The 24,546-nt window shown below is 41.5% G+C and overlaps 1 protein-coding gene across 2 annotated transcripts in view; it reads right to left on the reverse strand.

Moving 5' to 3' along the window:
• basp1 (brain abundant, membrane attached signal protein 1) overlaps positions 1 to 24,546 on the reverse strand; it is a 57,109-nt gene that overhangs the window by 20,135 nt on the left and 12,428 nt on the right. Inside the window, exon 1 of one of the 2 annotated variants that reach the window (XM_074650020.1) lies at positions 8,701 to 8,898. The exons of the other annotated variant lie outside the window; for it this stretch is intronic. The gene's annotated coding sequence lies outside the window, so the exon portion shown is untranslated. Of the gene's footprint in view, positions 1 to 8,700; positions 8,899 to 24,546 lie in introns of those variants that run through there. 2 annotated transcript variants of the gene reach the window in all.

Below are 24,546 nucleotides of genomic sequence, written 5' to 3' on the forward strand. Positions count from 1 at the left end.
TGAGTGTCCTGAAGGGAAACTTCGGAGGGAACCAGCTACAAGACGGTTCGATTAGTCTTTCGCCCCTATATGCTACCCAGATCCGACGACCGATTTGCATGTCAGGACCGCTTGTTTCTTGTAATTTGTTGATTTTGTTCTGTGTATTTATTCTGTTTTATTACACGGCTGTGTTGAATACTCGATTTTGATTGGTCAATCACGGCGTTCTGTGGTCTGTAATTTCTGTATAACAGACCGTTGCTATGTATAACAGAAAGTCCGTTGCTATGTATAGCAGACCGTCCGTTGCTATTTATAACAGACCGTTGCTATGTATAACAGACCGTCCATTGCTATGTATAACAGACCGTCCGTTGCTATTTATAACAGACCGATGCTATGTATATTAGACCGTTGCTATTTATAACAGACCGTTGCTATTTATAACAGACCGTTGCTATTTATAACAGACCGATGCTATGTATAACAGACCGTTGCTATTTATAACAGACCGTTGCTATGTATAACAGACCGTTGCTATTTATAACAGACCGATGCTATGTATAACAGACCGTTGCTATTTATAGCAGACCGTTGCTATGTATAGCAGACCGTTGCTATGGGCGCAGCTCAGATGTCGGACTCGGATGTTGGACCATTTTTGTGTCAAATTATTGTTTTCTTAAGTAAGCAGCCGTGTAATAAGCGGGATAATGTGCGGGGTCATTGTTGTGAAATAAACCCCTTCAGGGCGATGAGAGACCCAGCAGCATCGACCTGTTGAGGATTCTTTCACAACAATGACCGGCTCGCTGTACATTATCCCTTACTTATTGTACTCTTGACATCATTGTAAATGCGGGCATGCCCACAAAGATTCCTCGAGATTTAAATAAAGGTTGAATTTTGAAAAGACTGGAGCGGAAATTGACACGTGTGTGTTGTAGAAAGTCACTCTGAGCGTCACGAATAAAAAGGGGGAATTCGTGTCTATGTACGTAAATCAAATAGATTGAATTTTTATGACTATTTCACGGGCTGCCGTGAGACCGTGTTGGAATTAGATGAGCGAGAGCAACAGAGGACAAAACCTTCCATGAGTCGTAAAAACTGAATGACCGGATTGGGAAATGGTGGAGTTTATTGAGAACAAAACAAAGGAGCACAGACACTAAGCTCCTGTAGGTGCTGCAGGTCTGAGTGCACAGGGACGGATTAATAAGCATGAAACAACTTCCAATCCCAATTTAGTGCACAAAATCTGCTCTGATATTCATTTAGAGACAGTATCTGACAGACATAACTCAACAAGACATCCACAAATCTGTGCTTTTAGGGTCAGATCAACTTCACACTAAGTCTTTTAGACGATGATGAAGATGTGGGATATGAGTGGGTGTGAGACCTAACTTCAACTTCAATAAAAATCTGTTCAACTCAGTGGAACAGAAGAGAAACTGAAGACAGTTCTGACTCCAGAATATTTCCCTGCAAGCTTGAAGATTCACTCTCACTCAGATTTGCATTGAGCTCGATGGGTTCGTCATTAACGTCCAGATTATTTCAGACTGTATTTGTCGATCAATCTACACGACGAGGTCCAGCTTCTAACAGTTAAGGCAAACACCATTATGTGAGCGCTAACAATGAAACGTGTATTGACCCGTACGGCATAATGAAAAGATAAGATGAGGCGACACAGAGGAGGCAAACATGAAGTTCAGAGGTAAATATGTGACTCATCCATACTGGAGCGGAAGTTCAGTGTTGGAGAGCAAACACAGAGAACATGCTCTTTATCTTAGACAAATATAGAGATGAGGAAGGCCGCATATCCATATATCCTCCTTTATATTATAGCAGTGTTAATTAGAGCATTTCCTACGTTGAATGAAAGCATGCATGGCAAAAGCAGACAATTCTTGTACCGAAATTATTTGGTAAAGTTGTAAATGTCCAAAAAACAATAACATTTGCAAACTGATATTGACAGTAAGTGCAACTTGCAAGTTTTCTCTTGCAAAGCTTGTGGAAGGAAAATAGACCTTTTATTGTGTCCTTATTGTGTTGCAGCAATGAACCAATCACAGCTCAACCTAAAACTACGTGTTGCCAATTGAAAGCTTTGATTTGCATTTGTTTTGTGGTGCGTTTCAGCTACGATGTCTGCAGCTCAGTATCCCCGAGACGAGCGTTAACCTGCACACACAGACACATACAGACTCACAGCTCAGCTATACAGACGACTTTACGTCCGTCCGCTCCGATGATGTAGTCTGATTTAATTTAATGCAATAATGGGCCGATGTTGGCCGGCGTCCATGTGCCTGTGTGGCCTAATAGAGAAGCAGTTTGTCAACCGGCCAAAACCATAAACATAATAAATACAGTGTATGTAAAGGGAAGTTAAACTAGTTTCAATATCCCAGTTCATCCATGATGGACTGAAGCGGCGTGTTTTTAAGTCAGCAAAGATCATTGATTTGGTGCATTTCTGTGAACACAGTCAAGCCTACTTTGCCCACTTTATAGTATTTAAAAGTTAAAACCCGTATCAACGGACGGGAGAATGAACTCCCAAAATCTCTTCAGTGCACAACGGACAAAACTCTGAAACGTCTTTCTGTTATTGGACTTTACACTGCTCCGGTACGACCCTCACTCTTTGTTAAAGCAAGTCTTGTTTGATGTTTTTTCTTTGGTTTTGTTGAGTGAGTTATTTTCTTTTTGTACTGTGTCAACATCTATTGACATGTTTGACTATTGAAATAATCCTTAAATGTTTGTAATTGAGTTTTATATAATAAAGTAAAAAAAAGCAACAACTTCCTGTGTAAATAAAACAGAGCATGTTTGACGCCTTGTGCGAAAAGAAATCTGTCAACGTCTATTACAGATATTTAAAATGACTATATGACTTTTTATGATTTTGATGTGAAGTTCCTCCAGTGCTCCTCCAGTATATGTTTTCAACAACTCGATATCACGGGAAGGCGTATAAATACCACTACATTACACATTTTACAGTTCCGGGTGTCATTTGTACGCGACGCAAACGTCCACAGTTAGGTTTAGGCAAGAAAAGCACTTAGTTAGGTTTAGGAAAAACGTCATGGTTGGGCTTAAAATAATGAAGTAAACGAAGTAAAACACGTACAGGAACAACTACAGAAAACACGTCACAAACGCCAAAAAAAAACCCGTCTCTAGCGTAACTTACAGAACAAAACACCGGTCAACTTTCCTTGTTAAAAATCCGGTGTTTGTTGGATTCATCCACCTCCACCCGCCGGCCCACCATAAGTGGTCGTTCTTGCTTTTTATTCTCCGTCACCAACTCATTACCGTAGCATTTATACGCGGATGCATTTCCATTGCAGTCAGTGCAGGATACATAGCGTACACATGACACGCGGAAATCCATACCTCACCTCGGTACCATTATTGAGATGCAATACACCTGAACCAAATGGACTGAAATGCTGTGCAATATGCCGCCTTCTACTTTCAATCCTCTGAAAAATATTAATTATGTTTTTTTAAATATTTGATTGAGAGCTACAAGTTCTTTTAATATGGTCATGGAGCATATATATATATATATACTGTATATATATATTTTAAAGCTGACTCGTGTAAACTGCTCAGAATTCCAATGCACTTGGGTGCAAATGGCAAATAAAACTCTTGAATCTTTGAATCAAGAAAGGCGTACTTATTGCACGCTAAACGCCTTGCACATTATCGTGGCATTTATACGCCTTCTCGTGTGAACTGGCTGGTTTTTCGATGACATAATCAACATCAAACGTGTATCCCTTTGAAATGGCTGGTTTACCTGTTCAAGATAATAAAAGGTGATGTGGAAACGGTAGTAAAAAATGGTCAGGAATGTTCATTGCCCTTCTCACGGTTTATAGATATGGCCCAGGAAAAGTTTGTGAAACACTGATTTAGAGGATGTTAAGGCTTTAACGTTGTGATGCTTGGGGGGGTGTCTCATCTGTCTTGTCCCACCTGGCGTTCCCGGCTCTGATAAGATGGTGTTGAAGCCGCCCGAAGCCACAAAAAAAAGGCTCCAGATATCTAAAAACAAGCATCGGTGTCTGGAGGCCGGAGTAATACATCTGTACTGAGACTGTAGGTGAGAGTTTGAGCTGTTATGTGGAGAGGAAAGACAGACTACAGTGACCTCACCTCCCTAAATACTTTAACAGTGAGTGTTCAGACGTTAGAGGAAGACTTATCCATCATGCTGACAGACTGTGTGATGTGTTATTCCTCATTTTTCGTGCGCTTTCCTACAAACGTCCAGCTTCAATTTCCGCTCCCGTCTTTTCAAAATAAACTGCCATCTTCACAGGAAACAACTTAGTTAGGTTTAGGGCAACAAAACTACTTAGGAAAGGATTGCGGTTAAGTTACGCCTCATTGGAAGTGGTTACATACTGTAGGTATAGCTTTGAGCGGTGTATGAGAACAGCCTGAGATAATGACCTGCTGACCTTCTCCTGGCATCCATGATGAAATGTTGTTTGTCAAAGTGTCTCTTTGTGGGAAGTCCTGATGCCAGAGGGGTTTATTTGCTTCCAGAAAATACTACATAAAAGTTTCTTCACCTGCTATTTCACCTTCAAATGTGTCAGATAAAGTGACTAAACTGAGTACACGGTGTTCCTACTCCTGCTGTCGCTGCGTCCTCAGACATCAGCGCTGAATAAACTGAGAGGAGTGACGCTAAAAGGAGAGCGAGACCCAGGTTGTAAAAGCAGCCAGTGGTATAAATCTCAGAAGTATTTCATTAGCTGTGATCAGCTGATGTCACATTGTTTATTTGAAGGTTTTGTCTGATGTCAACGAGTCAGGATTTCAAAAGAAACAAAGTGTTTCCAGCTGTTTGAGAACTGATTGAGAGCAATAATGATGAAGAAAATTAGACTTTTTTTTATTTCTACAACTCTCTAGATCCGGTTGGGAAACACAGGGTTAAGAGCTAAACCAGGGGTCAGCAACCTGCAGCTCCGGAGCGACATGCAGCTCTTTAGCTCCTCTCCAGTGGCTCCCTGTGGATTTATCAAAATGGAAATGAATAACTGTTTTTTTGATTATTTTCATTTATCATTGTTGTAAGTCTATGGTACGACGGTACGACGGAGTATTAGGGACACATGGAGGAAACAAAATAAATCTGAGATTTAATATAATATATAATATATATAATACTATGAAGTAGTCATTTTACTTATTTTCTTTAGTCTCACTATATTACAACTTTTTTTCTCGTAAAGTTATGACTTTATTTTCGTAATATTATGACTTATGGCTCCAGACAGATTTTCTTTTTTGCCTGAAATGGCTCTTTTGATAGTAAAGGTTGCTGACCCCTGAACTAAAGAATGCTTTATACCAACGGGGGGGGGGGGGGGGGGGGGTCCTCACATGTATAGAAGTATAAAGTTGTGTGTGTGTTGTTGAGGTGAAGAGGTGACTACGACCAAACACTAGGAGCAGTTTCCAGCCCTCAATGTGACAGTCTGTCTCTGCAGAAGGCCACAGAGGCACCGCTGACGCATGTGTTCACACACACGCACACACACATACACACAGAAACACTTGCATACAAAAACAAACGTGCACGGATAAACACACACACGCTGTTTACTAATGAGCGATGTGGACAGTGTGTCTGAGAAATATGCGACCTCTGACCGGCCCACAGCTCGGCTCTCTGCTAACACACACACACACACACACGCACACACGCACACACACACACACACACACACACAGAGCCATCCGTCAGCCTCAAGGTTGCTATAAAGAAAACAAGAAGGGGCCCTTCGTTGCAAAATGTAAACTCAACCAAACATTCTCATTTAAAGAGATAGTACGGCTATAAATGTCTGCAGAGACACAGAATCAGAATCAGGCATGAATCTGGTTTAGACTTTCTTCAGTGAGATCTGTCACTCCTCAGAGAGCACTGGTTTCATAGCTGAAGTCTTTTTAAGATACGTGGCTGCAAGATGACTTGTCTTCCAGTGAGATAAAAAAAGTTAAAGGTCCCAAAAAATTATATTATTTAACTGTTTTTATATGATGTTGTTTGCTGAGGATGAACTGTTTGTTGTAAATCCTGCAGCAGAAGTAGTAGCTGTCAAATTAAAGGTCCAGCGTGTAGGATCTGGCGGTGAGGTTGCAGATTGCCACCAACTGAAGCCTCTCTCGTGTGCCAAGCGTGTAGGATTGCTACGATGGCGATGTAAAAACGCAAATGTCCCTCTCTAGAGCCAGTTGTTGTAAGAGTAGCGTGTGAGTGAGTGATGAAGCAAGAGAGAGAGAGCGGCGTCGGGTGATGGGAGCGAGTAACGTTATCTGCTACTGTAGAAACATGGCGGTGCAACAAGGCGGACTCCGTGGAGAGGACCCGCTCCCTATGTAGATATAAACGGCTCATTCTAAGATAAAAAACCCACAAAGATTCTTATTATCAGGTGATTATACACTAATGAAAACATACTTATTAATATTATATTCCATTTCTGCCAATAGATCCCCCTAAATACTACACACTGGTCCTTTAAAGGGACTTTGTCGACCCCCAGCGGAAGCATGATACCTCCAACAGTCTCCAGCCAGAGACAATGACATGAACGGGTTGGGATTATACCAATTTCCACTGGGAGCGTCTCATTTTTATAAGAACAAAATCTTAAAAATCCATCACATAAATATTCTCCACATAGCGGCTAACTGCAAAACAGCTGGTATGGTTCATTTAATTGATTTGATTGAACTGGATTCTGCAGGGCCTGAAGAAGGTTAAATAACAAAATAAGACTTTCAGCGTCTCAGGTATTTAACCTACAGACTAATAATTGACTCTAAGAAATATCTCCAGAAACAATTGAGAAATGCAGACTGATCTGATTCACTGCGGGGAGGGGGGGGGAATTCAGGTCCCGATGCTAACTAAACCTTCTGACAACCCCCCTGCCCCCCCCCCCCAGCTTCAGGCCGTTCCATGAGTCAGTACTTGTTTACGAGGCAACATGCGATGTAGAATATGCTCTACTAGACGCCGCTGGGTGGGAGTCCTCGCTGGACGCATGAATGAGCTGGACGGGCTGAAAGACTTTCATTCCTCTCTCTCTTTGTGGTGCTATTTATGGAGCAGTATCGTGACCTGTGGCCTCGTTTGAATCCAGTACACTCCCACAGACTGGATAGTCGGGAAACAGAGAAGCAGAGAGCTTCAGCTGAAATGATCCAGCTCTTCACTCATAAGTCAAGGACTCTGAAGTTGTTTTCCTCTTCCCGGCCTCGCTCCTCCATCAGCACAAGCCCAGGGCCCTTGGCCCATATTTGGTGTTTGTTTTGAACTGCCTGCCGTACCAGATGGGCGGTGTTTACTACGTCAGTGCAGTTCAGACGGTGTCAGGTAAACTGTCAGTCGCAAAATAAGGTCACCAAGCTGCCTATCACATCGGCTGGTCTCATAAAACAAACTCCACCATCTGAGCAGGAAACAATAAATCATATATCTGCAGTTTATCTGCAAGCATATAGAAAAATGATATTCCAACCTGTTCTCACTCCCAACTCGTCAAATACCGACGCTGGCACTCGGCGTCTGATACCGAGGCACAGAGGCACAACTTTGCTCCTGTATGAGACGTACCAAGCTTTCTAACTCCAATGTAAACCCATCTACGTCATTATTACATGCTCAGAGCAACTGGCGTAGTATAAAGAGCGAGAAATCTACGTAAGGAGGAGGTCGGGGTGGGTCAAAAAGAGACAACTGTTAGTGTCGTACATAAGTTACGCCACTTCCATAGTTATTTTGACCCAAACAATGATCTTTTCTTAAACCTAACTATGTAGTTTTGTTGCCTAACCCTAACCAAGTCGAATTTTTCCTAGTCCTAAGTAATTTTGTTGCCTAACCATAATTAAGTAGTTTGTTGCTTATTCCTAACTAAGTCGATCTTTTTCTTAAACCTAACTAAGTCGTTTTGTTGCCTAAACCTAAGTAAGTTGTTTCCCGTGAAGACGGAAGTTTATTTTGAAAAGACTGTATGCATGTAAAGAGCGGAAATTGACACGTGTTGCTGGACATTCGTAGGCAAACTAGGCAAGATATCGTACGAACCGTTGTATGAGGATACGTTGGGGCGTTACACAAACCTGCGTCTTAATTGCATGACAAAAGAAATAATTGCTTCTTACTCGTCTGGTTCATCTTTGTTGTGGTAAAGAAATGAAGATGACTCTTCAATCGTGTGTATTAATCCACTGCTGAAAATAGTCCCTAACAAATGCACTATTTTCTTTGTGTTTGAGTAACGTTTGCTAAAAACTACGCTGCCCAGCTGTTTTAGGAAATTACCGAGCCTTTAAAAAACATACCAACTATATATTTGTGAGGTGTTTTTAAAGATTACGTCTTCAGTAGGAACCAATGAGCTTGCAGAGCTGAGAGCCACAGACAGGAAGTCAGAAAGCTAACTGGGAAATCAGAAAAGCAGAGAAGAAGCTTTTGAAATATACATTAAAGAAAAGCCTCTTTAGCAGCTCCACCTCCCACATAAGGTTTACAGGACTGAACTTGTGCTCTACCGTTAACCACTTCTGGTTGTCTGACACACTTCTCATCTACTATCACTTCATAAAAATAACATGGAACAATTTGTTTACAACATTTTCATTATTCACCTCTTCAGCCTTCGTCAGTATTTGTGGATTCTTCGCAGCCTTTTTTGAGAATCTGAACCTTCTTATCTGTCCGTCTCGTCCTCTCTTTGTCTCTGAAGTGGGTTTAAGCGGTCAGCTCCATCAGCAGATCCTGCTTCCATGTCACCTGGTAAATGTCACTACGTGGCCTCAACAAATCGGCACCACCTTCTACGTTTAAGGCTTTTAGCTGATGCCCTTTGAAATCCAGCAGCAGAATGAGAATAGTTTTGTCTATCAGTGGGATTACAGAAACCAGAGGCTGAGGTCAAAGAGGTAGCGCTTTGGCAATAAAACACTTCCGTGTACTTAATGTGACGATGAAAGAAGAAGAAGAAGTCAGTATGAAAGGGTAGAAAAGTTTTCCTCTTTACACGAACCAAAAGTACTTTACTTTCACATTAAAGGCTTTGTTAGTTATCTTACTTTCTTTTTCTTTCCCACACATTATTTCCATCGTTACAAAGGCGCTCTTCAGTGGCCAAGCCTCGCCCAAACTGACAGAAGTTCAATTTAAATTCTCATCAGGAGTTTTTCTCAAAGATAAGACGCTGCAGGTCACACTGAACTGCGGGGAAATCTATATAAGACCTGTGGCTTTTGATGTTAACGGTTTGAAACTTTCTCTCAAGGTAAGGAGTGATATCGCTTCAATGAACGGTTGGAACAAGCAGGAAAAGATAAATATCTAAAAACTGAGTCACACGGTGGAAAAAAAACTATATTCATCCAATTATTCAAGGTTACCTAAGGGCACATTTAGGAGGCAGTTTAAGGGGATTTATTACAGGAGACTCAATGGACTTTTTTGGGGTTACATGTACTATAAAGGTTGTAAACATTGCAGGGAAGTATAAGATTTTCATTTTTCAAGTAAAAAAACAAAAGTCAAAATATTGACATAATAAGCCAAAGTTATTGATATTAAGTCAAATGTATGACTTTTTAAGTCAGAATAATGTCCTTTCACAACAAAACTATGAGATACTAGAAAGAATTATCATAGGAAGTCATAATTATGAGAATTAAGTTAAACTCGGGGAGTCAAACTTAAAAGATACGACTCAAAGTTCTGAATCTTAAATATCAAAAGAATGAGATTTTCATTTTTCAAGTCAGAATTTTTAGATATTTTGTCACATTCATGACTTTTTAATAGGAATTAAGTCCAGATTTTAAGTCAAAATTTTGACATAGTAAGCCAAAGTTATCGATATTAAGTCAAATGTATGACTTTTTAAAGTCAGAATTAATCTTTAATTCCAATTCTATTCCTATTTTGGGGATGCATTTTTCATTAAGTGTGGACGTTTTTAGGACATACTTGTGCTTCTTTACACTAACAGGAAGGGAAAATGTTGAGGTGTTGTTATTTATAGGTCGCTATGCGATGGTTTTACTGGTCCGGCCCACTTGACATCAGACTGGACTGTACGTGGCCCATGAACTAAAGTTTGACACTCCTGTTTTACGTCTATTAGTTTTAACAAAGTAATACCTTATTTCTGTGATTCCAATGTAAACCATCACATGTAGAGACTGTCTGACCCCGTAAGGTCGTCTGTGCAAGTCCCATATTTACGTTTATTGTTGGGCTGCGATCTCTGGTGGCCGTAGCAAAGGAGATGTGGTGGACGGGTCAAACAAACACAGGACTTTCTACCAGGTTGACCATGTTATCGTCACCTTGCTGGTCGTCACCCTCAAGAGGAGAGGCTCGCAGCTTTTTATACTTTGATTTTGGTAAAGAACGCAATGTCCATGTGCTGTTTACTCCATCCTGCTCCCATGCATTCACACAGGAAGCTGCTTCTGTTGGTTTCCACCAGTTGAACCAGCAATCCCTTTTTTCAGCAGAGTGCCTTTTAACCTAAAGGCTCCAGTCTGACTGGCAGGTTTAGTGGCAATAACAACTCCTAATGACCAGCAGAGAGAAAGGTCAAGACCGATGGCGTTAAATGTCCAATCAAATCTGAAATAATGACGACAAACTGTAACCGTGCATTGTGTTTGTGGACGTTGGCTGTCAGCCTCGCTCTTCCTTCACAAACAAACTCCAAGTTTTAAACAAACAAAGAGAGTTTCATTTGAAGAAGAAGCCGCCGAGCCGTCGTCTCAGTTTGCTTTCTTGCCTCGTTGTTTGGTTTATGTGATTTCCACCGTTTACTCTGGACGCGGGCCAGAGGATTTCCATTCATTTGTCATGAACTTGATGAACCGCTTTGGTTTAGAAAGCCTAGAAACCGTCACATCCTCTTAATATGAAGCTGAAACAACTCTAATGAGCTCTGTTTGATTCATGTCCTTCTGATATATTGTAGTTAGTTCTGAGTTGATTTTAAAAAAAGGGGAAGCGATATATTTTACTTGCGTCCATATTATCAAAGCAGAAGAGCAGCTCATAAAAAAAGCACTTAAGCATTTATTTACCTCTTTATGAAAATGATGTGCATGTTCCCAAATGGTCTCTCCAAAAATAGCAGCGACGTCCTCAGAGGACTTCCATCCTCTGGGAGATCACTGTGGGTCTCTGGGAGTAGAAAGTGGAGCATGTCCACATGAAAGAGAACATTTCCTCCTGGAAACACCATCATTACACTTAATTATTTCAAGATAGAGTTTTCCATGAGGAAAAAGGAAAAACAAATCCCTGAATTGTATTATAGATATTTAGTCTTTTATTCTAGGAGTTTTATACTGGATAAACGATAAAATGGTTTACTTATTATTATATCTTTATTGTTTACTTATTATTTATTATACCGTGTTCTGTTTTTTACAGATGCCTCTTGTTGTTTGCACTGTCCCCCTTTGCTGCTATAACACTGCAAACATTCTGCAAAAAAAAGTCAGAAAAAAAAAAGTCAGAAAAATGTTAGAAAAAAAAGTCCGAAAAATGTATGAAAGATAACCGAAAAAAATTCTGAAAAAAAAAAATTCTGAAAAATGTCCGGGAAAAAAAAATTCTGAAAAATGTTCGAAAAAAAAGTCTGAAAAATAACAGAAAAAAAATTCTGAAAAATGTCCGGGGAAAAAAAAGTCTGACAAATGTATGAAAAAAAGACGAAAAAAAAGTCTGAAAAATTTCCCAAAAAGTTTCCAAATAGTTTATGTCAACACATTATCACTCCCAACTCGTCAAATACCGACGCTTTGGACGTGTCAGAGATGGCGTGTTTAATATATGCTCGTTACAGGCATAGTGTCTTTTCAAAATAAACTTCCGTCTTCACAGGAAGTTTAGGTTTAGGCAACCAGCTCACCAGCTGAAGCACAGCCAATAAGAACCCTCTCTCTCTCTGAAACGACCTGTGATTGGTCAAAGTCTCACGGGCTAGATGTTTTAAAGTCTGAAACAGAGCCATGAGGAGGTGCAGAAGTCTAGTTATCTCTCAGAACACTTGAATTATAATATGCTAAAAGGTTATTATGGAATTTTTGCCCAATGACACCAAACATATACTGCCTACTGAAGCTTTTAATAATAGGCCTTTTTCATTGAAGACATTTTGACTTATCATAGGACAAGCATGGATGTTACTAATTAAAGCCACACCCAGGCCTCTAAACCAATCTGAAGCACATCTTAAATCTTCAGGTTATGAAATCATTCAAACGTAACCGTACTGTATCTCTCATGGGTCGCTCTGTGGAGCCGATGAGGTAATTGTGACATTTTTTAAATGTCCCGCTAACAGGACCTGAGAGGGACGCTCAGACGTGTCCTGCCTCACATGAAAATGTCATCACTAAGTGTTGATATTTTGAGTAATTACTTCAAAAGGGCAAGTGCAGCTACAACTCTAAACTATACGAGCCCTCCCCTTGTATTACGCAACAGAGAGACACCAGCTCTATTTTTGTGTTTGTTCGTTGCGTGCTCGGTACTCTTATCACTCCACGCCGCAGAGGGATGAACCAATTATCTGAAAATACTGGAAAAGAGCTAAGAAACTCAGTTATTGATTATCATTGTAACAGGAACCACAAACACATTTGCAGACTTTTTATGTAATATTATATGATTGTTTTTTATCAGCTGTTGTATTTTTGTTGCTGATTGTCTGGATTCACGTCAGACACACATGCTAGCAATCTCAGGTTCAGATACTTTAGATGTTTTATTATTCTTTGTCGGCTGTTGTTGAGATTAGAATCATGAAAAAAGCGGTCTGAACTAAAGGAACATGCATCCCTGCAGGCCATCAAAGGTTGAGGGTTCAGCTGGGTTGAGCAAGGCAGTATATCACAGTAAAGGTTAGGGGTTTTAATGCCAGTGTGGGCAGAGCTAAGCGGTATTTCTGCTGATGCAATAAGGTCAGAAGTTGACATAAGTCATCACTTCCTGATTTAACAAAGCAGAACAGGATGCTTATGCCTTAGAAGAACCCAAAACGTATTAAAAACGATATAACAAATACAGTGTAACTTCCTGTTTTATGAGGAGAAGAAGAAGAAGAAGAAGGTGTTAAACTGGCTGGTAAAACTTTTGTTTGTTTACTAATTCTGTGACCGAATAATTCCTCATTTAAATGATCATTTTGCCAACTGTAGACTAGTATTTTTATATTTATATGTTTGGTTCATATTGTGCAAGTCTGGAATACCAACAATGCAAAGCAGACGACTGCTCCGGAGCCCATGACCCCTATAGGGACCCCCAAAAGTCCCAATATCAACTGACATTAGGGCCTTAAAGGTCCCATATTGTAAAAAGTGAGATTTTCTTTTCACTTATATATTATAAAACAGGTTTAAGTGCTATATAAATACTGTTAAACTATCAAAACGCATCAATATACGGAGAAGTACACACACAACCCACATTCAGAAATTGTGCGTTTGAAACAAGCTGTCTGGATTTCTGTTCATCTATGATGTCACAAATATACAACATTTAGACCATTACACGGTTTTAAATGTAAATATTCTAAATGTGTCCCTGTTTATTTCCTATTGCAGTGGATGTGAATGACATCAGCTGACAGGAAGTAAACATGGACCCCAAGCTGTTGCCTAGCAACGCAATTCTGTTGCAATTCCATTGAAATGCACTAAAACGGAGCGTTTGAGACAGAGGGGTAAATACAGGTATATTCAGGCAGACAGTATGAGGAAAATAAGTATGAACCTGAAAATGAGCACGATATGACACCTTTAATGTGGGTCCTGCTCTTGAAGAACTTCCCACACCGGGGCCGTGATGAATGAACGACAAAGAAATATAATTTTCATGTCACATATGATCCCGCGATTCTTGCGTAATCTTGTGAAATCGCGAGAATCCAGCTGCTGTACCGAGGTTAGTTTTGAGGTGGGTTACAGTGCAAATTAAAGTGTTTCGTTAAATTACCAAACGCAAACCTGGAGCCACGGAACATTTCAACAAAAGAATACTGGAACATGTTTAATTCCCTCAAAGTGACGTATTGATCAAATCTAATTTTGGTATCTGTATCAAAAAATGTGGTGGCAGGCGCTACCGATGGGTTTAATTAGCTCCATGCTAAGAGCACCCAGCAACAAGCTTTTGCTGTTTAAGCGAGGAGACGACCAGAGGGAGATAATAAAGTTGAAGACACACAAACACACAGAGACCATGCAGACAAATAGATGTGCCACCTTGGGCTGAGCACAGAGAGACGACATTTGTTCCGGTTGGTTTGCTCGGCCTGTCAGAGTGACAAAGAGTCTGATGAGATTCTTCAGTTTCACTGCGTCCGGAGGTCGACAGGAGAGAGGAACTGGTTGTGTGTGTGTGTGTGTGTGTGTGTGTGTGTGTGTGTGCCGATAACAGCTTCCTCTACACACTGTGACTCATATTAACGGGGACACCAGATAGATATATGAATAAAGGAATTTAATGGGTGAATAAACAAGCAAACAAACTCAGAATGATCAACACTTTTAAATCAGACGGTAGCTTTAGCATCCCGATGATCAGGTGCTCTTCAGGTCAGGATTATTGCAGCCCTTCAGGTTCTCTGTTGACTTTGGAAATGTGATCCTGCTCTTGGGCTGACTGGTACGTTAACTGGAACTAAAAGCTGGAGGCTATATGCGTGATTGGTTGATACCCAGTTTTAAAGCAGCATTAATTGATTTTTTTTGGCCCCTTGGGGCGACAAAACAAGCTGAAAACTCAACATTGGACATATTACCACCTTATAAAGTTGATATGGCAAACTTGTTAGCACAATTTAGGAGCCTATTTACACATCCAGCAAACACGGAGCAACATTAGCATTCATTTGGAGTCGTGTTTGTGTCCACTTGAGGATTTTAACCCAATATTCTCTCTCTTTTAGCTCCGGTTTTGGTCTCCACCGACTCCTGAGGAAAATATCTGGTTCTTTAGCTATTAATGCTCCACTTTCTTCACCAGCAGGTTGCAAATTTGTTTGTCTACCATTTGGTGCCGAGCCAGAAGTGAACAGTGGGTTTATTGGAGTTTTTTTGTTTGAGAACAGCTGCCGTACATAGACTGAACCGTACGGTAAAGTTGTGGGTCGTATCAACACATTTTTCATCCCAACTCACATGTGGTTAACATTGTGAATTCAAACAAAAACACTTGCTTAGCTTTAGGCAACAAAACCACTTAGTTATGTTTAGGTAAAAACTACATGGTTGGGCTTAAAACTACTACGTTTGTAAAGTGAAAATGAAACTGAACGTTGTGAACACGGGACATAAACGGCTCGGGACACGAACAGCGTTCTCCTGGATGAAAACCTTGTGTTTGTTGGACCCATCCACCTCCCCTCCCGCCCGCCCGCCCTATGTGTGTTTACATTGTAGTTACTTGAAAGCCTGTTGCGTCTCATACAGGCGCTAAAATGTGCCTTGTACGTTGGCATCACACGCCTATAGGGGTGTGACAAAGCTTTGGTATTTTACGCCCTGGGAATGAGAATGCAGCCTAACTAAAGCAATGAGGTGGAAGATGCTAAAAAGCTAATGCTGAGGGGAACTGAGGTCAGGTGATGATTTTCTGTAGGTTTATCACTACAAGCAACATATTTGATTCATTATAAATATAAAATGTTGCTCAGTGCAGCTTTAAAAATGTCCTTTTCAAGAGAAAATAAATGTGCAGAAAACTGATATGTTAACAACTCCCGACTGACCTCACCATGAACCGTATCAGAAATCAACAATTCATCACCCACGCTGCAACTCCATTACATATCAGTGACTATTGAACCAAATACTGTGTGAAGACAGCGATAATTGAAGCGATGCCCGCTGTCTTTTCCTTCGAGTGCACAGCTCTGGATGCTGCCAACCCTGCGAATGTTTTCAGTCTGGCAACACGCCCCTCCGTCTACTAAATCGTGCGATGCACTGCAGTCCACTCAGTCTGTCAAAGGCGCTCTGAATCCTCTCAATTAGGAGAGCTTGCAAAGTGTAGCCAAAACACCCCGGTGTTTTCATACCAGTGAATCTGCCAGAGCAGTTTATTTATAATACCCATTTATTAATATTGTCTCTTGGTTTCAAAGGGGAACCGAACACAAGCTGAAGTGCTAAACCCCGAAGGGTATTAACTGATGCTGCTTCAGAGAGCTGCAAATATTACCTATACATCAGTTTTGAAGAAATAAAGGTAGTTATTTTATATTCACCGTTTGTTTGGCATGCATATGGGCAGCGCTGGACTTAATTTGCCATAATTTATGCTATAAATTTAGTCATTTTGTACTAAAAGGATACAAAAAGCCATCCTTTTCCATCCCGACTGTAACGTGTCGAGTATGAAAATAGGAAACGGCTAAGGCTAATGAATAGCAGTCCGTACTTGCATTTGGATGCAAATTAGTGGCTAGTGTGTCTGCAGCATATCAATGACTATGTGTTCTTTTTACATAAAATATTCATTTAAACAGTCCTGCTCAGCTGAGTGAAGGACTACACTTGAAAACGCAATGAAAATGCATCTAATTATAGAAGAATGAATGCATAACTCTGTGCTCCTATAGAATTGGACACAGACAACTTTGAAGCAGTAAAGTAATTATTGCATTTGTGAGATAATTTAGTCCTTTTGTAAGTCCTTAATTATGAAAAAACACTTAATGTACATAATCGTGAACCAGGAAATATAAAGAGCGCCACGTAGGGAGGAGGTCGTGGTGGATGGGTGGGTCAAAAAATACCAGACTTTCACCCAGGAGACCGGCGTTCATGTCCCGTGTGAAACCAGAAGTCAACGTTGATTTATTTGTCACATAATTTGAAGCCAAACCACGATCTTTTCCTAAACCTATAAGTAGTTTTGTTGCCTAAACCTAAGGAAGTTGTTTCCTGTGAAGACGGAAGTTTATTTTGAAAGTTGGGATGCACCGATGCACCGATGCACCGATACCCGATACTGGTGCGGGCGAGACGCAGGGCCAAGATCCCACCTCAGCCGGCGCGCGCCGGCCCTCACTTTCATTGCGCCGCGGGGTTTTGCTTGCACCCTCTGACTCGAGCGTACGTTAGACTCCTTGGTCTGTGTTTCAAGACGGGTCAGGTGGGTTGCAGACATCGGCGCAGACCCCTGGCACCTTTTACGTGAACCGAGATCCGCCCTGGGGGCAGTCGCACAGCGAGTAGGGGCCCCGTCCCTCCTCCCTGGCTGGGAGAGAGGGCGCAGCGATCAATTTGTCCACGGCCCTGCAAAGCCGCAAACCTTTCTAAGCCGACCTACAGCCGGTCGCGGCGCACCGCCTCGTATGCGGGACTCCCCAGCCTGCCGTGTGTCGCTCACACCCTCCAGCTGGCTGTTAATGAGGGTTTTCTGGCACAGAGAAGTACCCATATCGGTACTCAAATATAAGTACTTGTACTTGTACTCGGTCTGAAAAAAAGGGGTATCAGTGCATCCCTATTTTGAATAGACCGAAAAACTAACGAAAGAAGTGAAATAACTTTTCATAAGATATCACACGGACCGTTGTATGAGGATACATTGACATAAGAGGGACCAATCACATCTTTGACGAGATCTTGTGAGACCACAACCTTGTGCAAACTTCCAAACCGTTTGGTTAAGTTTTGTTTGGTTTATGGAACAAAATAGCAATACATGCTTATATACTCAGATTAGCACCTGGAACAGTACTTGGAAGCTACATTTCTATAATCTCATAATACCTGAACAACACCCAAGTTTGTAATGATTTCCGTGTGTTTCCTGGTAACCTTGCATATTTCACAACACTTATATGTAAATCAGTTGTAAGTAAATCGTTCTCACTTCCTGTTGGATCATCGTCTGCTCACTCCCTGGTGTACAGAAAACCGTCTACACCCACACAATGACCAGTATTGTGTCAGTCTTGCGTCTTGTGTCAGACAGAAACTCAGTATGTGTCATGGATCAGCTGTGTTCTGTGTTGTCTTTGTTAACGTTAAATGTTTGAAGGCTTTCAGCTAACATAATGCGACCTCTGGCAGACATATTGGAGGCCCTCCATCTCGGGTAGAGGCGGGTAAGAATGAGGCTGATTGTCTGAACTACACAGTTCTCAACAGATAGGAAGTACTTGGTTTTACGTCTGTATCTGTGCTGTTCCGCTACTGATTGATTTTGTGTTTTCATATTTGCAGTTTGTTAGCTAACCAGCGTTGTCAGCTGACCATTAAGTGCCTGATATAAACGGACTTGGACTGCTAGATGGACAGAGGATGCAGACATGGATGCAGTTCTGTAACACTACATTGGGCGCCATCTATGTTCATAGATGTGTTGCAGTCACATGTGCACCCGGCACACTCGTAGGTGCATGCAGTCCAGGCATACATTTTGATTGATTCCCTGAATGGGCATCCCAGCAAACATGAGCACACTCTTAAGAAAAGTCCGTAAAAATACGGGCCAATGTACCGTGTTAATATGAAGGAATTTTCTCTATCGATTTTTCACATGAGTTTTACCCTTACTTTTAAATACACATTGCATTGTGGGAAGAAGAACCTCCGCTAACGCGAAAGTTGGAAGAGACCATCACACACGGCAAAGTTTAGTTCAAATTTCGAATTTGGAGAAACCTTTCTCAAACTTCTGTGGTAAAAGAAATCAACACTTAATGTCTAACCAACATTATTTATGTTCAGGACTTAACGTGAGCTCCGTATCGTTTTAGTTGGAAAGCTGTTTGGTCGTTTAGTTCAGCTGTTGTCGACCGTTAACGTTACCAGATACACCAGGAATATTTTGCTGACTCACTTTGAGACTAACTCAAGTTTGATATCGTAATTTATGTTTCACCAATGCTCATATTTTAGACTTCAGTGGACGTCAGGTAGAGTTAGCCCCAGGTTTAGCTTCAGGTGGTCCGCAAAGACCGATAGGTAACGTACAAATGCTAGCCTTAGCGTCTGTTTCCCTCGAGAATGTAACGGTTGGGCCTGCTATTTGGCTCGGTGTGGAGGATATACTGTAAATCAACAGACATTTTCCATTTTAGGGTTGAAGAAAATGTCTGTAAACTTAATGGAAAATGTCCTGACATTGTTTCTTTTTGTGCAGGTGACAAAATTGAATTGAACTTTAATGGATATAAAACTATACCTGCAGTTATACAGTCCTCCCATATGATGTGAATGTGCAAAAATACCTGTGAATATTGGGCCCATATGGGCTTAAATACCGAGACGGTGTCTGATTCAGTGACATTGTCAGGAAGCTCGTCGGGTCAGTTGCATTCAGGCGATAATAAATCAGGAGTGCTAAAAGCAAACATCTTCCAAGCTAACTGCGGTGTTTTGTTATCATGTCACGGTGTAATAGAGCGGCTACAAGGGCATGAGGACGTAAATTAGTGCCTGCGGTGTGTCGGTGGAATATCAACGAATTCGTCTCGTCTAATGTGAAGTCCATTTTCTCCTCAGTTTGTCCGAGCAGAACATGCTTTCTAATTATTTTTCAGGACGCGTGGTGGAATATCAATGACGACGTTAATTTGAACCTAGTTTGATTTTCATCCTTCGCCCAGCGGGATGAGAAAGTCCCTTTGTTTATACTTCTCCATGTGGAAAGCTGTTGCTCGATGGTCCTTCACTGAGGGCCTTACAGCAGCGTCTGCCATCCTCTCTGATCAGTCCACACGGCAGCCATTTTGAGCAGGGAGTGCACACTGTACATGTAAGATAAGCTGCAATAAAGTGCACATCATGAACCACAAATCAAAATGGACCCTGAGTCGGAGTCGGAGACGGCGCAGGGTGGATGTATTAGTCCTCTCTTGTCATCTCAAAGGGACTCGTCTCAAACTGTTGTGACAGCCGGCTCTATCTTCCACTCCATCACAGGCTCCTGCCAATATTCCTTCCTCCCAACACACACCACCGCCGCCGCCACCGCCGCCGCCCGGCCTCAGATACACGCTGTTAAGACAGGAGACTTCAAGAGCTGTCAAGTACTCGGTTTGCGTGCTTTCAAAGGAATCGTGATCTCGTCTCTGCATCTTTCCTCGCAGGCGCTGCTGAATTTAAATGAGGAGGCCCACCCGCCTGGCCAGCTGGGTGGGTTTCTTTTTTGTCGTTTTTTGACTCAAAACTGGAAAAAAAACAGCCACATAATTGGATTACTTGTTCACCTTTGACCTACAACCTATAGAAACAACCTGCGGCGTGGTCATTATGCAAACTGGGCGTCCCGGACAGACAAAACACCTCATGAATAACTGGAAGCGTGCTGCCATTTTATGGCCCGATTAAATAATGAATCAATTTGAATGCGCTTCACCGTGGAGGTTTTCACAGTGAGTCTATTAATTCAAACAATAGACAATATTAAATCTGATTTAAATAAGCCATGGTGCGCTGTGTCGTAACCACTGTTTGCAGTATTGTGGACCGTGTTATGAAGAGGACTTTGTGTTCTCAGCTGTGTTTGCATGTTATCAATAATGTAAATCAGCTTTGTGATTTGCATTATTTGAATACCTTCCCTTTTGTATCTGGTTTTAAGCACACATAGAGAACAAGAGAATACCTGGAGGGCCTGAACAGGTGCTCAGGGTCGGTACAGAGACAACGCACGGTTGTGGAGTAGTTGAACAGAGATGTGAAGCATAAACATAAAGGAGTTACAGAAATCTGATCATAAAAACGGGGAAAAAAAGATAAAGAAAAGTTAATTGTTACATTTTAGTCACCCAAAAATGTCGTATTCAGTGTTTGGTTGCACTTAGCTCAACCGTCTTGTGTCAATTCTGGTTGCAAAATACCAAGATGGTGACGGCCGAAAACCAAGATGGCGACGGCCAAAAACCAACATAGCATGCCAAAAAACCGAGATGGCGAAGGCCCAAATGTCAAACTCAAGAACTCAACATGAGCTGCACGCTGCAATTAATAAAGTTATGCTGATGTTCAACGTATATTCTCATACAACATTACACTTACATGTGAGATTTAAGTTTCTGTTACGATCCTGTTGTTAGCTATCGTCTCATGAATCATGCATAATATAAGAAAGATTTCCAAAGTTTTTATTGGTTGTTATTTTGATTTTTCACCTTTCTGAAAATGCAGCAGTTAAAACTCCAATTGAATTATTTGGATTCAGCTTTTTTCAGACATTGTACCATGTGAATGATTAAGATGAACCTTCACAGACACAACAAACAGGACCAAGAGAAGCGGAACTCTTTTCTCGCGGTGCATCAGCGTGCAGCTCTGGGCTCTGTAGGTTAGCGTTAATTGATGTCAGAATAGCTCCTGATTGGTTTGAGAGCTGCTGTGTTTGTGTTCAGCCTGCGTTCCCAAAAGAGGTAATCACATTTACATCTGACATTTATCTGACACAGTTACCCAGAAGAGCTTACAGCGAAAGCAACAGCACAAACATCTCCTTCCCTTTTATCACTTCTGTTCTGCATTTTGATTTCCTGATAGCTGTCTGCATTCGGTTGTCCTCAATTTCTGTTACATAACACGTACCAGAAGGAACTACAATACAACTGTGAACTACATTTCCCATGTGTGTACGTGCATGACAAAGCACAGGTGTGCTCTGCTTGATGTCATTATTAGCTCTGGGGGTAAACATTTGCCACGACGAGGATTTAGTGGCTGAAAGCTTGACTTTATCATTAAATACTTGGATACTGGATTATGAGCTGTTATGTTCTCCAGTGAAGGGAAGATAACGTCAGTTCTTTAATCACCAACAGTGAGGAGGAACCTGCCAATATTACTTTAACCTTGAAATGACCAAAGCCTTTTAAGAAATGAGAAACCAGGAGCCAGACAGAGATTATGTTTCTGTGATGGGGTACGATATGGGAGTGGGGATATGTCTAATTACTGCTTATCTGCTCTTTGTCCAACTCCAGTGAGAGTGCTACAAATGCTACAGAGGTAGATATAATCTGCACACATCACACAAGGATAGAGGCTCCATTTTGGCTACCAAAACCACCCGGGTATTGTTTCAGAGAAGAATATTTCTTTTCTCTTTGTCTCGCTTTCAGCTTCGGCTTCGGAGAGTTCTATCTCTTGTGTCAATCAATAGCACTGCAGCTTTGAGCCCACCGCTAGCAGCTCAACCGTCCCACACCATCCTCCTTTCCATCTGTCTGCACGGATCCCCGAGGCCCCCCCGGCTTCCACCCCGGAGCCAGACATGGTCCGGCATCAATCAATATCTCTGCAGGGCTGCGCCCGGTGAGCAGAGCGGCTTTCTCAGAACGGATCAGAGCCAATGTGACATTTCTGAGAAAGTTCTGGGAATGAAGCGAGCAGCTCTGATGGGAAATCATGGCTTTTAAGAGACCGTCATTAGTGTCTTTTATCATGTTTTAGCTCATTAACTGCACATATTTGACATGACTGTCATTAGTTCTCATTAGCTTCTTACTTTTCAGGCAGCAATTGTTTTCCACTTATTGAAATACGGAATAGAAGTCATGTTTCAGAGACGATATTTACTGAGATTGATGATCCAGTACAGTAAACAGCATCTCACTTATGGGGGTGTCTGGAGCTCAATGGGTAGAGTGGTCATCCTTTAACCATAGGCTATAAGGTTGGCGGTTTGATCCCCAGCTCCTACTGTCATGTCCAAGTGTCCTTGAGCGAGACATTGAACCCCAGGTTGCTCCCCGGGCCCTTAAATACTTAGGATGGGTTAAATGCATGTACCTGTATGTATGTCAAATTTATATGACGAATTTAATGACGTTTTTTTAATAAAAAATGTTTTGGCATTTGAAATTTCTCTAAATCTCGGATACGTTGAATGTTGATGTTTCTAAACCAAAAATATGTTTGATAAATATGTTCCATATCAGCCTCGTATCACGCTTGAAGAAACACGCAATGCCGCGTGGTTAACATTGTGAAATGACTTGGTTATGGTTAGAAAAAAGATAATTTTGTGTTCAAATAATGATGTAACAACAGAACAACGCGACAAAACCACTTCGTTAGGTTTAGGAAAGAACTACTATGTTTGTACAGTGAAAATGACACTGAACGTTGTGAACACCGGACACGAACAGCGGTCTCCTAGATGAAAGCCTTGTGTTTGATGGACCCATCCACCTAAACGTGCACGCAAATATTCTGAATATGACAATGGCCAAAAACCAAGATGGCGACGGCCAAAAACCAAGATGGCAGTAGCCAAAAACCAAGATGGCGACGGCCAAAAACCAAGATGGCAGTAGCCAGAAACTAAGATGGTGACTGCCAAAAACCAAGATGGCAGTAGCCAAAAACCAACATGGTGACTGCCCAAAAACCAACATGGCAACGGCCAAAAACCAACATGGCAACGGCCAAAAACCAAGATGGCAACGGCCAAAAACCAACATGGCAACGGCCAAAAACCAACATGGCAACGGCCAAAAACCAACATGGCAACGGCCAAAAACCAAGATGGCAACGGCCAAAAACCAACATGGCAACGGCCAAAAACCAAGATGGTGACGCCCAAAAAACAACATGGCGACGGCCAAAAACCAAGATGGCGACGGCCAAAAACCAAGATGGCAGTAGCCAAAAACCAAGATGGCAACAGCCCAAAAACCAAAATGGCAACAGCCCAAAAACCAACATTGGACACGAACAGCGGTCTCCAGGATGAAAGCCTTGTGTTTGTTGGACCCATCCACCTTTACGTGTACGCAAATATTTCCAAATATGACAATATTCTGAATTTGATAAGGGGTCATGAAAACAGATTATTCTGTTAGGATATTCTGAATTAGGCCTTATTCTGAGTGGAGCCTTTTCAGATTAAGATATGTTGGTTATGCTGATATTATTCAGGTCTTAGGAGCATTCTTTGGACATGTATACAGCACATTCAGTATGTGCGTCTTAGTTTTCGACATACGGCCTCTTGCTTGCCTGAACACAAACCGTCTAGCCAACAGTTTGCAGAGATGCATGCCCAAAAAAAAGCCCACATTTGTGGTTGGAAGGAGAACCACACCTACTTTTAAACATTATGAAAGACTTGGATATCAACAGATGTTTGGATCACAATGCCAACCTTTTCAAGAAGGTGGTTGAAGTTATGAAAGAGGGAGGCTGAGGTTGCCACCGGTTACGTTAATCAGAGTATGAACGGCTGCATGTTAACAGTAATATTAGTGGAATATTCATTTTCATTAGCCATGTAAACGGCTTGGTAGCAATATTGTCTTTTTCATAATAAGGGCAAAAAACAGAATATTTTGTGCATGTAAACACAGTCAATGTCGTCAGGTGGTCGGCTTAATATATTTATGTGTTCGTTCCCGGTCAATCAGAACACGGTACACAAGCTTTCGAGGCTCTCCAGCCGTCTGAGTCAGGTAATAACTCCATGACTGCTTTCTGGGG

This window comes from Sebastes fasciatus, chromosome 11 (genome assembly GCF_043250625.1).
Source record: "Sebastes fasciatus isolate fSebFas1 chromosome 11, fSebFas1.pri, whole genome shotgun sequence".
Taxonomy (NCBI): domain Eukaryota; kingdom Metazoa; phylum Chordata; class Actinopteri; order Perciformes; family Sebastidae; genus Sebastes; species Sebastes fasciatus.